Genomic DNA, 16,156 nt, shown 5'->3' with positions numbered 1-16,156 from the left:
AATTCCCACTGAGTGATCTCCAGGCTGGGGGAGACAACCGTTGTGAAAGGTGCCTGCTGATGGAATCTCTCAGGCAGCAGGTGGGAGAGCTACAGGAGGAGGTGGCCAGGCTGAGGAGCATTCGAAGCCATGAGGAATTCCTGGACAGTATTCCTGTGGAGTCCACGGAGGTCACTGTCCTAGGATGTGGGACTGTTGACCAGCCACTTATGGAGGAGGCAGTGGTGCAGGGTGAGAACTGGCAGCTGGTTACTTCCGGCAGCAGGCAGTGTTCCACCCCTGCTCCTAACCCTCCCACTGTGTTGTTACATAACCGTTACACTTTACTTTCAGCAGGAGACAAGGAGTCACCCCCCACAGTGGAGGAGACCAGGCCTTGCACCACCAAGGTTGAGCAGTCTCCTGCCACCACTGCGAGGAGGAAACGTAGGGTAGTGGTGGTTGGAGACTCTCTTCTGAGGGGAACGGAGGCACCCATCTGTCGCCCTGACAGCTCATCTCGAGAGGTATGCTGTCTGCCAGGGGCCCGTATCCGAGATGTTACGGAGGCATTGTCGAGGATTATCCGGCCCTCTGACTACTACCCCATGCTACTCATCCACGTGGGCACAAATGATACTGCCAGGTGTGACACTGAGCGGATCAAGTGTGACTACAGGGCTTTGGGAGTACGGGTGAAGGAGTTTGGAGCGCAGGTGGTATTTTCTTCTATCCTTCCTGTCAAAGGTAGGGGCCCGGGCAGAGAGAGGTGCATCCTAGAGGTGAATGCCTGACTGCGACGATGGTGTCGCCAAGAGGGATTCGGCTTCCTTGATCACGGGGTGCTCTTCCAGGAAGGACTGCTTGGTGGAGATGGAGTTCACCTTTCCAGGAGAGGGAAGGCCTTGTTTGGACACAGACTGGCTAACCTTGTGAGGAGGGCTTTAAACTAGGTTTGTTGGGGGCAGGTGAGCAAAGCCCACAGGTAAGTGCTGCATGTGCGGGACTGGGAGATGGGTTGGAAATGGGGGGGACTACGGCCTATAATGGCAAGGAGAAAGGAGGGTCAGGGAACAACAGGGAGGCAAGATCAAATCAGTATCTTAGATGCCTATATACAAATGCAAGAAGTATGGGTAATAAGCAGGAAGAACTGGAATTGCTAACCAATAAATACAACTATGATATCATTGGTATTACAGAAACCTGGTGGGATGGGACGCATGATTGGAATGTTGGTATGGAAGGGTACGGCTTGCTCAGGAAGGACAGACAGGGAAAAAAGGGAGGAGGGGTTGCCTTGTACATTAAAAATGTACACACTTGGACTGAAGTGGAGATGAACGTAGGAGATAGCTGTGTAGAGAGTCTCTGGGTTAAGCTAAAAGGGGTAAAAAACGAGGGTGATATCATGCTAGGAGTCTACTACAGGCCACCTAGCCAGGTGGAAGAGGTGGATGAGGCCTTTTTTAAACAATTAACAAAACTATCCAAAGCCCAAGATTTGGTGGTGATGGGGGACTTTAACTATCCAGACATATGTTGGGAAACTAACACAGCGAGGCACAGGCTATCCAATAAGTTTCTGGACTGCATTGGAGACAACTTTCTGTTTCAGAAGGTTGAAAAAGCTACCAGAGGAGAAGCTGTTCTGGATTTGGTTTTAACAAATAGGGAGGAACTAGTTGAGAACTTGAAAGTGGAAGACAGTATAGGGGACAGTGATCACGAAATAATAGAGTTCATGATCTTAAGGAAAGGTAGAAGGGAGACCAGCACAACTGAGGTAATGGATTTCAGGAAGGCAGATTTTGATAAGCTCAGAGAACTTGTAGGTAAGGTCCCATGGGAAGCAAGACTGAAGGGAAAAACAACTGAGGAGAGTTGGAAGTATTTCAAAGGGACGTTGTTAAGGGCCCAAAAGCAAACAATTCCGCTGTGTAGGAAAGATAGAAAATATGGCAAAAGACCAGCTTGGCTTAACAAGGAGATCTTGCACGATCTCAAAATAAAAAAGGAGTCATATAAAAAATGGAAACTAGGACAACTAACAAAGGATGAATATAAGCAAGCAACACGGGAATGCAGGGGCAAGATTAGAAAGGCAAAGGCACAACATGAGATCAAACTAGCTACAGGCATAAAGGGAAACAAGAAGACCTTTTATAAATACATTAAAAGCAAGAGGAAGACCAAGGACAGGGTAGGCCCACTGCTTAGTGAGGAGGGAGAAGCAGTAACAGGGAACTTGGAAATGGCGGAGATGCTCAATGACTTCTTTGTTTTGGTCTTCACGGAGAAGTCTGGAGGTGTGCCTAACGTAGTGAATACAAGCAGAGAGAGGGTAAGTTTAGAAGATAGGATACACAAAGAACAAGTTAAAAATCACTTAGGAAAGTTAGATGTCAGCAAGTCACCAGGTCCTGATGAAATGCATCCCAGGATACTCAAGGAGCTGATAGAGGAGGTATCTGAGCCTTTAGCTATGATCTTTGAAAAATCATGGCAGACAGGGGAGATTCCAGAAGACTGGAAAAGGGCAAATATTGTGCCCATCTATAAAAAGGGGAATAAGAACAACCCAGGAAATTATAGACCGGTCAGTTTAACGTCTGTCCCAGGGAAGATAATGGAGCAGGTAATTAAGGAAATCATATGCAAACACTTGGAAAGTAATAAAGTGATAGGGAATAGCCAGCATGGGTTTGTGAAGAACAAGTCATGCCAAACTAATCTGATAGCTTTCTTTGATAAGATAACGAGCCTTGTGGATAAGGGAGAAGCGGTGGATGTCATATACCTAGACTTTAGTAAGGCATTTGATACGGTCTCGCATGATATTCTTATTGATAAACTAGGCAAATATAACTTAGATAGGGCCACGATAAGGTGGGTGCATAATTGGCTGGATAACGGTAGTCAGAGAGTTGTTGTTAACGGTTCTAAATCCTGCTGGAAAGGGATAACAAGTGGAGTTCCTCAAGGGTCTGTTTTGGGACCCGTACTATTCAATATCTTCATCAATGATGTAGATATTGGGATAGAGAGTGCGCTTATTAAGTTTGCAGATGATACCAAACTGGGTGGGGTTGCGACTTCTTTGGAGGATAGGGACATAATTCAAAATGACCTTAGCAAGTTAGAGAAATGGTCAGAGGTAAACAGGATGAGGTTTAATAAAGAGAAATGCAAAGTGCTCCACTTAGGAAGGAACAATCAGTTCCATACATACAAGATGGGAAGCGACTGTCTAGGAAGGAGCATGGCGGAAAGGGATCTAGGGGTCATAATGGACCACAAGTTGAATATGAGTCAACAGTGTGATGCTGTTGCAAAAAAAGCAAATATGATTCTAGGTTGTATCAACAGGTGTGTTGTAAGCAAAACTCGTGAAGTCATTCTGCCGCTCTACTCTGCACTAGTTAGGCCTCAGCTGGAGTACTGTGTCCAGTTCTGGGCGCCACAATTCAAGAAAGATGTGGAGAAATTGGAAAGGGTCCAGAGAAGAGCGACAAGAATGATTAAAGGTTTAGAGAACATGACCTATGAAGCCAGGCTTCATGAACTGGGCTTGTTTAGTTTGGAAAAAAGAAGATTAAGGGGGGACATGATAGCGGTTTTCAAATATCTAAAAGGATGTCTCAAGGAGGAAGGAGAAAATTTGTTCCTCTTGGTTTCTGAGGACAGGACAAGGAGTAATGGGCTTAAAGTGCAGCAGGGGAGGTTTAGATTGGACATTAGGAAAAAATTCCTAACTGTCAGGGTGGTCAAATATTGGAATAAATTGCCAAGGGAGGTGGTGGAATCTCCCTCTCTGGAGATATTTAAGAACAGGTTAGATAGACATCTGTCAGGGATGGTGTAGGTGGAGCTTGGTCCTGCCTTGAGGGCGGGGGGCTGGACTCGATGACCTCTCGAGGTCCCTTCCAGTCCTATGATTCTATGATTCTATATCAGTGGAGGTCAGCATCAAAGGAATTTCTCCTTCATTGTCCGAGTACAGGCTATTGGTGATCTATGATTCTATGATTCACCCCTGGGAGCAGCTCAGCCATGCAAAGGGGCTGCCTGGGGCAGGACATTAGCCCTGGAGGGCAGGGGTGGGTGTGGCAGTGACATCACAAGGGCCTTTTGCAGCCCCTCAGCTTATTGGCTAATGGAGGTTGGGTGGCAATGACCTCACAGAGAGTCCATGACAATGGCCAGGTGGGACAGGCTGCAGGGCAGGGGCCATCTCAGAGCCCCCCCATGGCTTTGCTGCAGGGAGTCTCCTTGAGAGTTGCCCTTGAGGCCTTTTCGGAGCCTTCTCCTTTCCCACGACTAACTGACCTAGATGACAGACGTCCCTGTGGAGAAGGGAAGAGCCTCCAAGAAGGCCTCTGTAAATGCAGCAGGGGAATTAGCTCAAGTGGTAGAGCGCTTGCTTAGTGTGCAAGAGGCAGTGGGATCGATGCCCACATTCTCCAACTGCGGCTCAGTTCTTATCCCTTATTTTCACTGTCAGGGGCTCAGTGGCCCCCTCCCTCTTCCTACCTGCTCTCCCAAAAGAGACAGACCTGGCTCCCCTTTCCTTGCCACCAGCAATTGCGGTGCTGCAAAGCAGAGAGTGGAGATAGCAGGCTCTGTGGTGCAATGGAAAGCATGTTGGACTTTTAAGCTGCAACAAAATACAGGTCTGTGTAGCACTTTAAAGACTAACAAGTTGGTTTATTAGATGATGAGCTTTCGTGGGCCAGACCCACTTCCTCAGATCAAATAGTGGAAGAAAATTGTCACAACCATATGTAGCAAAGGATACAATTAAAAAAACCGAACACATATGAAAAGGACAAATCAAATTTCAGAACAGAACGGGGATGCGGGGGGGAAGGTAAATGTCTGTGAGCTAATGATATTAGAGGTGATAATTGGGGAAGCTATCTTTGTAATGGGTAAGATAACTAGAGTCTTTGTTAGGACCCCGCTGTAAAGTGTCGAATTTTAGCATGAATAACAGTTCAGAGGATTCCCTTTAAAGTACAGTTTTAAAAGGCTTTTGAAGCAGGAGGCAGGTAATTAAGTCATTGAGATAATGTCCTTTCTGGTTGAAATGGCAAGAAACTGGTTTTTTTCTGTATTTTGTTTCAGCTACTCTAGACTAACATGGCTTCTTTTCTATCACTCTTTTAAGCTGCAGTGATTCATGTGAGCCCAGCTAGACGTTCAAAGTTTGTGGGTTCAAGTCCCATGAGTCTCACTTTAGCTGCTTTCTCATTTCCAGGGCGCAACTTTTACAGAACAGGCAATCCTTAGGGTGAAACTGGGGTGGGCTTGAGTCCAGACAGTTCCCAGCAGACCCCAGTGAGGATGGAGGGAAGGGCTGGTTCTTGTGGCTGGGGCTGGGCGTTGTTCTGAAAGGCTTCAGGTGCCATTAGAACGTTTTATCCCTCCCTGTCTCCTACCAGTGCTGAGCAACACTCAGGCTGTGTCTGCCCTACACTGCTCTTCTGGGAAAAGCTACACAAACTTCAAACCCCAGTTTGTGCAGCTTTTTCTTCTGCTTTTTTTTTTTTTTTTTGGAAGAGGCTTTTCCGACATTTGGCCTGTTACACTGGGCAAGTCACACAAGGGAGGCAGCAGGCAGAGCCAGCCCAATGAACCAGCCTCCCAGGGCAGGGGAGGCCAAGGCACAAGCAGCTGCCTGCCCTAATTTATCTGGCTTCCCCAGGTTGGCACCCAGGGGCATTATCAGCTGACGTTACCCCCCGTCACATGAGCGTTGGGCTTATCAACAGGCTAGTCAGCAGCAGCTGCAGTTACTTGGGCACCGCAGTAAGAGAAGACCCTGTGTTTCTGCCTGGCTTTGAACCAGGGACCTTTTGCATGTTAGGCAAACATGATAACCACTACACCACAGAAACACATTTCAAGGGATGGAACTTGGCTGACTGTTCTGTTCCTGGCTCTTTCTAACACCCTGCTCTGCAGGGGAGGGGGATGCTCCTTGTGAACACTCCACCTCTTGTTCTCAGGGAAGCACCAAATTTCCTCACCAGCCCCTTGAGATCTGTAGCTCAAAGCTGGAGCTGCTGTGGAAGGAGGTGAAGCTACAGAAGCTAACGGGGGACAATCAGCGGGCGGAGGGTTATTTTTTCTCCCCCTTGGGCTGATGTGGCTAGAACTGAGGAGAAGAAAATCCTCTTCCCTTCTCCTCAGAAGATGGAAATTGCAGTTGGTTCTCTCTTTAGTTCTACTAAAGCTGGACCCCAGGACTAGACTTTTTCTTTCTAAAACCCTGGTGAAAACTGAGAGCCAATTGCTCACAGGCTGAGAATGTAAGTTAAGGAAGAGCACCACCCAGCATGGGGCTTGAACCCATGACCCTGAGATTAAGAGTCTCATGCTCTACCAACTGAGCTAGCCAGGCTGTGTGGGAAAAGTTTCCTAATATCCCATCTCAGTGTAACAGGAGCCAAGTGTTCTCCACTGCCTGACTCGAGGATCTTACTTGCCCCTAATGTGGGGTTCTGGTCTGTGGAGAGGTTTGAACTCGAACCCCACTCCCGACACACCCACTTCTTTCCCCACAAGGAATGGCCCCATTTCCATCTCTCCAGGGACTGGTCCGTTCTCTGCAAAATGCTCAACCTGTTTCATTTTCTGCAGGAACAAGTGGGATCCATGCGCCCTTTTCCCCAGTGAGAGGTACGTGTCCTGTTCCCCCCTTTCCACAGACACAGCAGGCCAGGGGGCTATGAGCCTCCAGAGGCCCCTTCCTACTTGGCCTCCCACAAAGCTGGGGTGAAAAGCTGCTAGACCCCAGCCATCCTGGCCCAAGCCATGGCAGAGGTAGCAGGATTCACTCCCATCTTCTCCTGCCTGTGTCCTGGTATCCCCCAGGTGTCTATGTTGTTCACTTACCTCTGGGCTTTGGGCACCTGCCCCCATCAAACCTAGTTTAAAGCCTCCTCACTAGGTTAGCCAGTCTGCACCCAAATACTCTTCCCTTCCTCGACAGGTGAATCCCAGCGCTGCTGAGCAGCCCTTCCTGCAACAGCATCCAATGGGCAAGGAAGCCAAAGCCCCCTGCCCATGGAGCTGTAGCTCTCTGTGCCCAGGGGGCCAGACACCGCCTGGGCTCGATGGCTGGAGGGAAGTGGGGAATGGCTGCACTTTGGGAATCAAAAGTGTTGCCTGGAAACATAAAGAGCTTAGTTGGCTAAAGCACCTGCTTCATAAACAGATGGAGCTGTAGCATTCTGTGCCCAGGGGGCCAGACCCCACCAGGGCTGGAAGGCAGGAGGGAAGAGGACACCCTCACTGGGGTCTGCTGGGAACTGTCTGGACTCAAGCCCACCCCAGTGTCAGCTTAAGGATTGCCTGCTCTGTAAAAGGTGCCCTGGAAATGAGAAAGTAGCTAAAGTGACACTTGAACCCACAACCTTTGAATGTCTAGCTGGGCTCACATTAACCAGTGGAGCTTAAAAGTCCAACATGATTTCCATTGCACCACAGAAACCAATGGACTGCTGAGCTTCATATCTCCACTCTCTGCTTTGCAGCATGGCAATTGCTGGGAGAAAAGAAAGGGGAGCCAGGTCTGTCTCTTTTGGGAAAGCAGGTAGGAAGAGGGAGGGGCCACTGAGCTGAGTCAAAATAGGGGATGAAAACTGAGCTGTAGTTGGAGAATGTGGGTATCAATCCTCCCACTGCCTCTCATATGCTAAGTGAGCGCTCTACCACTTGAGCTAATTCTTCTGAATATGAAAGTCTCTACTGCCCCACCCACCTTGTTCCAGAGCCCACAACATCCATGCGGCTGCCCAAGGCTCCGTTCTGAAAGGGCCACTTGCTCAAGAAATGGCTAAAATGGCCATCAGAGCTTTCTTGGAAGGAGAGCGTCCACACTGCCATGTGCACTCTTGCAGAAAAGCACTTCTCTTGTGCAACAGCACATGGCAGTGCGGAGACACTGTTGCGCAAGACCTTTTGCACAAGAATTCTTGCAAAACAGTTCTTGAGCAAGAAGTCTGCAGGGTAGATGTAGCCAGGGGGTGTCTGGGTTTGTTACGAGCACTGAGCTTTGTACAACAGCCCAGGGAACATTGTGAAAAGGCAAAACCTTCCAGCCCTGGGTGTCCCTGGCCAGCCAGCGAGTGGCACAAAGGTTCCCTGAAGTGCTGACTTCAGGTGGCTTGAAATAAATTTTTATCATTCAGTTGAGGTGGCCAAGTGGTTAAGGGGCTGAACTGCTAATGTGTTGTGCTCTGCACGCATGGGTTTGAATCCCATTGTTGTTGGGTGTTAATGACCCTCTCTGTTGCTTCTCCCAGAAGTTCAGTGCCAGCCCCTCCTGTACCCCTGCCTGCCCCAGCCCCTCCCACTGCAGCCTGGGGAAAGGGGAAATCTCCACAGAGACACTCCCAGCTGGGACCCTCAATTCCTTCTGCCCTCAAGGGGAAACCTCACAAAGGAGATTCCAGGCAGCCAGGCCATGGGGGTCTCTGAGATGCCCCAGCCCTGCAGCCTGTCCCACCTGGCTGTTGTCATGGCCCCTCTGTGAGGTCACTGCCTCCCAACCAATGAGCTGAGGTGCTGCAAAAGTTCCTTGTGATGTCACTGGTGCCTTGCAGGCTCATGTCCTGCCCCTGGCCAGCCCCTTGGCATGTGTGAGCTGCTCTCCCTGCCCCCCTCACTCAGGGCTGGTTCTGGGGCTCACACAGGGAACATCAGAGGCTGCTCAGGGGGGCCACATTGCTAGGCCAGGGGCCCTCCTGTGGGGCTGTGAGTGTTGCTGTCCCTGCTGTACAGACAGGGTCATAGAGCCTCAGGAGGCTGCAGCGGTGGGAAACACTTCCCTGATTTCAGGAGGGAGGTGAGACGTCACGGCCAATGACTGGGAGCCAGCTACAGATACCCATGGAAAGCTGATTTTCAGAGAGGCTTAATCAGGAGCTAAAAGTTGAAGAAGGGACATTTAGTTGAAGAAGGGACATTTAGAAGGGTGAATTTCTGTCTCTGGGAGTGTTTTCTGTGTTCTCCTTTGCCCTAATGGACAAGGCAGAGGCGTCCTCAGTCAGGGGTTATGTGTTTAAGTCCCACTTGGGGTGATAGTTTCCTCTTACTGACAAAAAACTTATCTTTCTTTGCTCTCTGAGACAGTTGGCAAGGATGCTCCTTACTCGGTCTGTCTCTCTACAGAAGTTGTTCAGACCCTTCAATAGCAAATGCTGGTGTTAGGTGCACGTCTGAGTTCTAAAAGCCCAGGGCTGCATCTAGACTGGCACGATTTTCCACAAATGCTTTTATGGAAAAGTGTCCATGCCAATCTAGACGTGGTTTTGTGCAAGAAAGCCCCGATCGCCATTTTCACCATCGCGACTTTTTGTGCAAAACAGTTTTTAGCTGTCTACACTGGCCCTCTTGCGGAAAAACATTTCTGGAAAAGGGCTTTTGCCCTAACGGGAATGTCAAAGCCGCTTGTCATATGGGCTCTGGAACAAGGTGGGTGGGGCAGGGCATTTGCTCCCACGCACGGGAATTAGCTCAAGTGGTAGAGCGCTTGCTTTGCATGTGAGAGGCAGTGGGATCAATACCCACATTCTCCAGTGAGAGATGGCTGCTTTTTCCTTTGCTTTACAGGCAGAGACAACAAGGGGACCTAAGTGCTTCTAGGGGCCTCTTTGCAATAGGCAGTGGACTGGTTTCTGCAGTGCAGGGGGTGTCACGTTTGCCGGGCATAGAAAAGTTCCCTGGCTAAAATCCAGACAGGCAAAGTCCTGCCTGTAACACCCAGCGGGGGGATTCGCCTGCCTGGGGAGGGCAGGAACAGACCAGCACTTGGCTGCCAGCTGTTTGCACATCTGGACACAGAAGCATCCTGAGCCTTGGTTTTACCAGCCAGTTTCTTTTCAGCTCCCTGCAAACTGCCTCCCAGCTGTGGGTGAGGCTGAGTGTGAGTGAAACCAGCTTCACATTGGATGATTCTGTTAATTGTTTAAGAAGCCTCATGCACCTCTTCTGCCTGGGGAGGTGACTGTAATAGATGCCTAGTGTGACAACACCCTGGGGTTTTACCCCTTTAACCTCACCCAGAGACTCCCGACAAGTCCACTCCTGTGTCCATCTCCGCCTCAGGCCAAGTGTTCGCATGTTTCATATCTAAGGAAACTCCTCCTCCCTTTTTCCTGCAAATCCAGAGCAAGCTGTATCCTTCTGTGCCAATATTCCAATAAAGTGCATTATCCCACCAAGTCCCTGTGATACCAACTTCTTCCTGCTTATTACCCAAAGTCCTGTGTGTCTGTACCAGCATCTAAGACGCAGATTAGATTTTGCTTCCCAGTGGTCCCGCGTCCCTCCTTTATCTCTGCTGTTACAGCCCCTGCTCCCTCCCATTTCTGCCCCATCTCCCAGGTGTCCATGTTGTTCACTCACCTCTGGGCTTTGGGCACCTGCCCCCATCAAACCTAGTTTAAAGCCTCCTCACTAGGTTAGCCAGTCTGCACCCAAATACTCTTCCCTTCCTTGACAGGTGAACCCCAGCGCTGCTGAGCAGCCCTTCCTGCAACAGCATCCCATGGGCAAGGAAGCCAAAGACCCCTGCCCACGGAGCTGTAGCTTTCTGTGCCCAGGGAGCCAGACACCACCTGGGCTCGATGGCTGGAGGGAAGTGGGGAACGGCTGCACTTTGGGAGTCAAAAGTGTTGTCTGGAAACATAAAGAGTCATTTCAGAAGAGGGCACCATGGCTTAGGTGGCTAAAGCACCTGCTTTATTAACAAAAAATCCTGGGTTCAACTCCCAGTGGTGCCTTGTTGTAACCTTTGCTCACATTTTCCTATGTCATTCTTCCCCACACACCTCTCCACTCAGCCTTTTCCTGAACCAGCAGTTCCATGGGTGGCCAGGGGAGGCCTCTTCTGTGTCCCAGAAGGGGCATAAGTAAATGTGAGCAAAAGCTGCAACAAGGCACCAATGGTAACTGAACCCAGGTGCTGTTGTTTATTTGGCAAGTGCTTTAGCCAGCTAAGCCACGGTGCCCTACTCAGACCCACCTCTAAACTGTTCTATGTACGGTCCCAGACAACACCATTGTCTCGCAAAGTTCGTCCATTCCCCATTTCCCTCCTGCCTTCCCACCCTGGTGGTGTCTGGCTCCCTGGGCACAAAAAGCTACAGCTCAGTGGGCAGAGGCTGTAACGTGCACATCTCCCCCAGCCACTGGGGCTGTAGAGTTGCCTTTGAGGTTCTCCAGGGTTGGGGGAGGGCAAAATTGAGCAAACTTTTGATTCTCTGGCTTGTAAACCCCTTGGTCTCAGGGGTTTAGGTTGGAGTCCCCAGGTGGGGGCCCGGCCTCCTTCAGTTTGGTCCCTTCCTGAGGGCACAAAATAGACAACAGAGAATTCCTTTGCCCCGCAGCAATCTCTGTTGGCCAAAGGGTTAGCAACCGAATATTTGCCCAAGTTTAAGTGCAGTAGCAGAAAACATTTTTGAGTGTGTTTCTGTGGTGTAGTGGTTATCACATTTGCCTAACACGCAAAAGGTCCCTGGTTCAAAGCCAGGCAGAAACAGAGGGTCTTCTCTTATTGCTGTTCCTCTGGGTGCCCACAAGGCAGTTCCAGGGCCTGCCCTCTGGTGCAGGGTTTGGCAGCATGTGCGCTGGCTTTCAGGAGCTTGTGGGAGACAGCTCAGCAGGTTAGGCTGAGAAAGGAGAACGGGGGGGGGCTGAGACTTCTCAGTGGTGCCTTGCCTGACACCAGGTCATTGCGGCCACTCAGTCCAGGGCCTACCCTGGAAGTGCCACTACCGTGGCTGTGCACCTTCGGGGCAGTGTGGCTGTCACCTTTGGTGCAAGTGGACACAAAGCCACATAATGTCCCGCCTCATGCCCAGACCCCAGCCACCCCATTCCCCTGGCTTTCTTCTCACCCAGCACCCCCAGCTTGCTTTGCCACCCTCCCTTGTTCCTGCTCCCCCACCCTGCTCCTTTATCCACGTTCCTTATGCTCCCTTTCTCCTGGCCACACACGGCTCCTTGGCGCTTCTCAAGCCAGGCCCTGCAAGGAGCCACCAGGGCAGGAACCAGCCCTTGGAGCTCGGCTTGCACCGGATCTGGGAGTTTTCCCACCACATCTCACCTGGGAAGAGGTGACTTGTTCTCCTTCCTTCTGACCTTACGTCTCCGTTCCCTTCAAAGGTCTCTGCTGCCTCGGGACCCACATCTTCAAGAGCTCTACCATTTGAGCTAATTCCCCTGCCTCTGCACTTTTCCTTCCAGAGCCCACAATGTCCCTGCAGCTGCCCAAGGCTCCTTTCTGAAAGGGCCACTTGTGAGACTGACACCTGTGGGCCGGCTAGCTCGGAGGTTTAGGACGTGGTGCTCATATCACAATGATGCGTCTTAAGAGCAAGCCCCTTGTTTCAAACCATAACGGGTTCGCTAAGCCATGGTCCCCTCCTCACCAGTGGCCTGTAAAACTCTATGGTCCCAGACAGCACCTTTGACTCCCGACCATTCCCCATTTCCCTCCAGCTTTCCCACCTTGGCAGTGTCTGGCTCCCTGGGCACAGAAGGCTACAGCCCCATGGGCAGAGGCTCTGACATGCACATCTCCCCCAGCCGCTGGGACTGTGGAGCTGGTCCCTTCCTGGGGGCACAGAATTAAGGAGTGAGAATTCCTTTGCCCTGCAGCAATCTGAGCTGGCCAAGGAGTTAGTAACAGAATTTTTCTCCACATTTATGTAGAGGAGAAGACTTTTGCAGAGTTGTGATGGCCGAGTGGTTAAGGTGTTGGACTAGAAATCCACTAGGGTTTCCCCGTGCACGTTCAAATCCTGCTCACAACGAGGCCTGTGTTTTGGCCACACCCCTAACCAGGACAACAAGCTACCCAAGTCCTGAGACACCCTCCCCTTCTGCTCCTGTCAGAGAGAGGCCTGGGATGGTGCCTTGTGCTGGGTTCCTGAGGTCTCAGGTAAACTCTCAGCTCCTGCCCCTCGCCTTGCCACCACTGCATGGCTCAGCCCTACTCCTGGGGGCTGCTCTGCTCTGGAGTGTGACAGTAGCTGGGAGAGAGGTCGGGGAGTCTGGGCCTGTCCCCAAAGGTCCATCCCTGCAGGGGGGCAATGCAGGGGATGTGACGTGGGTCTCCCCTCCTGAGTCACCAAGCCACTGCCACCTTCCCAGTGTTGGGAGCAAAGGTCTAGAGAAGTAGCGGGATGGAGGGCGGGTGTCTTATTCCCTGCTCTTGCTCGGCCTTTTCCCCAAAGCATTGGCCAAGAGTTAGTAGCAGAATATTTGTCCAAGTTTAAGTCCAGCAGAATTTAAGTTCTTTGCAGGTGTTTCTGTGGTGTCGTGGTTATCACATTTGTCTAACACACAAAATGTCCCTGGTTCAAAGCCAGGTAGAAACAGTAGATATTGCACCTCCCCTTGGTGCCCAGGTAAGCGCAGCTCCTTCTGCCAGACCTGTGCCTGGGATGAGCCCAACTCCCACCTGACAGAGGGGGTGACATCAGCTGAGAATGCCCCTTGGTGCCAGCCTGGGGAAGTCGGATGAGTCAGGCCAGGCACCTGTTGGAGGCTTTGTAGGAAGCAGGCCCAGAGATCTGGTAGGAGGAGGCTCCAGCCTGCACAGAGCCAGTGGCTAAAAGGGTCTTGTCCTGGCCTTCCTCCCCTGGCCTGTTGGCAGCAGCTTAGTGGCAAGCATCTTAGATTAAACAGCTGAAAATCCCTGATTCTATCCAGACTGTGGCATGTCTGGAAGTGCAGCAGGGGCCTCTCTCTACCTCTTGATGTGCTAGTGTCTGTGACGTCCCCTCATCCATTTCTGTGTGGCCTTGGACACTCATGTTCATCTGATTAGCCCCCAGCCCTTCCTCAGAGTCACTGCTGCCTTGGCTAAAGGCCCATGTGGCTGCTAGATGGAGCTAGTCACATGTAGATTTACTGAACACACACACAGGGTTGGTTGCTTGGAACCAGATCAGTCCAAAAATAGCGGTGTTTGAAATAAGCGTGCTTTGCAGATGTACCCAGAGGCTATGTCTGGACTGCAGGCTTCATTCGGCTTCATTCGGAAGAAGCTTTTTTCGGAAGGGATCTTCAAAAAAAAACTTCTAGAAGAGAGCGTCCACACTGCAAAAGTGCATTAAAAAAGTGATCTGCTTTTCCGAAAGAGAGAGTCCAGACTGAATGGAAGCTCTCTTGCATGTAAGCTGGGATTGCTATGGACGGAATGGCCACCAGGGCACCTGGGCTTTTCCCCCTTTCCTCTTCTTCCAGAAGAACTTTCTTCTCCAACCTCACATGCGTTTTTCCAAAAGAGCTCTTCTGCAAAAAGGCTTCTTCCTTGTAGAATGAGGATCACCAGTGCCAGAGAAACCCTCTGTTCTTTCGATTTTCTTGCAGAAGAAGGGAAAACTCTGTAATGTCGACATATCCTGAGAGCTTAGAGAAGGGGAGGGAGGCAGGAGCAGGGGGAGAAGGCTCCATGACTGTGTGAGAGGGAGACTCTGCCATGGCCAGTGGGGAATCGTTGCCTCTGTCAGGGACTCTAGCCCAGATGGCTCAGTTTGTTGACTGACCGCAAAGAGACAGGCAACACCAGCAAAGTCCAGTCACAAGCTCTTTACTGAAGAGTGCGCACAACAATAGAGAGCGGCCCATCTCCAAAGAGTTGGGGGGGCCGAGGCTGGGCGTGAGAGGGTTGTGGTAAAACAGCATCTGTAAGAAAGCTACGTGTGGGGGTGCAGGCTGGGAGGCTCAGGGCAGCGTGTGGGGATGACGGAGGAGGGCCGGATGCCGGGGACGCAGAACCGGGGGGTGCTGTGTGGATACTTGTCTGTTTTGGGCAGGTTCCTCACTCCCACGTCCCAGACACATAATGTGGCACAAAGACCAGCAATGGTCCCTGCACAAAGTGTGTCCCAGGGATAAGCTTTAGCCCCAGGAACAAGCACAGCCCTGCAGAGGAGACACCCCTGGTATGGAGCCAACAAACCCAGGAGCCACCCAGCTCAGGATCCCCAGGCACTGACACAGACTCCCTGGCACAGGAGAATCCCAAGCCTCAGTTCTGCCAGCCAGCGGTTTCCCCTCTTCCGCTTCTTGTCAGCTCCCTGCAAAACACCTCACAAGGGTAAGTGAGGGTGAGTGGAGATAAACCCAGCTGTGCTGTAGAGCATCTGTTAGGTGGGGAAAGAGAGGTGCCCCCTCCACCTCCCCGAGCAACTCAAACATGTACGAAAACTGCACTTGAAAATATTAACACAAGTGTCAAGATGGCCAAGTGGTCTAAGATGCCAGACTCAAGGTCCTGCTTTTCCCTCAGTTGGGTGTTCTGGTGTCTGAATGGAGATGTGGGTTCAAATCCCACTCCTGACACATCCACCATTTTGTATCTAGAGAAGTGACCACATTTCAATGACTCCCCTGACATTGTAGGAGCCCTTGCTCAGCATTTCTCTGAGGCTGCATCTACACAGCAGCGTTCCTTGGGCATAACGGCCATTATACTGCAATAACAATGGGAGCGTCAACACAGCGATTCCATTATTCCGACGTCTGTAACGCACCATCTAGACCAGTGGTCTGAGGAGCCAGGAGGTTTCCAGGCTGCAAACAGACAAGCCCACAGGCACAAACAAAGCGAAGTCCCGGCCACTTCCTGCTCAGCCCAGCGGGGTCTCTGTGTGGCCCCCAGACCTTTTGTTTGCCTTTGCCCAGGTGCAGAGGCCCAGATTCAGCAACACTCACAGGCCCCACAGGAGGGGGCTGGTTTGATGCTTCACCCCATGGCCCAGCAACGGGCCCCAAACTCCCCCTGTGCTCTGAGAGCCCGCTTTGCTGTGTGAATTCTGTGGGGCAGGTTATGTCAGGCCTGGGCACAAGCAGGGTTCAGAACCAACCCACAAGTAAGTCCCCGCTCAAGAGATTGAGCAGTGTCCTTTGCCAGCAATGCAAGTCCAGCCATGTAAGTGTCCCATTCACATGCCCAAACTTTCTCCATACCCCACTCACAGTGGCTGCCCTTGCTCAGGGCAGATAAGAGCTCACAGGTGGTTTTCAGAGCTCACCTCCCACTCTTGGGAGGGTGGGGATAGGAGGCATCTCACCCACTCTGTTGGCTACTTGCTACTGCTCCTACCAGCCGCCCGCCAGCCACTCCCTCCAGCCACTCCGTCCATGCTGCTGC

At 51.2% G+C, this 16,156-nt stretch overlaps 4 non-coding genes across 4 annotated transcripts; 2 read left to right on the top strand and 2 right to left on the bottom strand.

The window, feature by feature from the left end:
- The first annotated feature begins 4,372 nt into the window (after window positions 1-4,372).
- TRNAT-AGU (transfer RNA threonine (anticodon AGU)) lies at window positions 4,373-4,445 on the top strand. The gene has a single exon. It is a non-coding gene; the product is annotated as a tRNA-Thr (tRNA).
- A 1,361-nt stretch (window positions 4,446-5,806) lies between these two features.
- On the bottom strand, window positions 5,807-5,879 carry TRNAV-AAC (transfer RNA valine (anticodon AAC)). The gene has a single exon. It is a non-coding gene; the product is annotated as a tRNA-Val (tRNA).
- Window positions 5,880-6,312: 433 nt separating this feature from the next.
- Window positions 6,313-6,385, bottom strand: TRNAK-CUU (transfer RNA lysine (anticodon CUU)). Its single transcript has one exon. It is a non-coding gene; the product is annotated as a tRNA-Lys (tRNA).
- Window positions 6,386-11,457: 5,072 nt separating this feature from the next.
- TRNAV-AAC (transfer RNA valine (anticodon AAC)) lies at window positions 11,458-11,530 on the top strand. The gene has a single exon. It is a non-coding gene; the product is annotated as a tRNA-Val (tRNA).
- Window positions 11,531-16,156: the final 4,626 nt, after the last annotated feature.

Source organism: Pelodiscus sinensis, chromosome 19, assembly GCF_052426305.1.
Source record: "Pelodiscus sinensis isolate ZL-2025 chromosome 19, ASM5242630v1, whole genome shotgun sequence".
Lineage (NCBI taxonomy): Eukaryota > Metazoa > Chordata > Testudines > Trionychidae > Pelodiscus > Pelodiscus sinensis.
The sequence above is the reverse complement of the archived record's forward strand: the minus strand, read 5'-3'. Positions and strand labels throughout refer to the sequence as shown.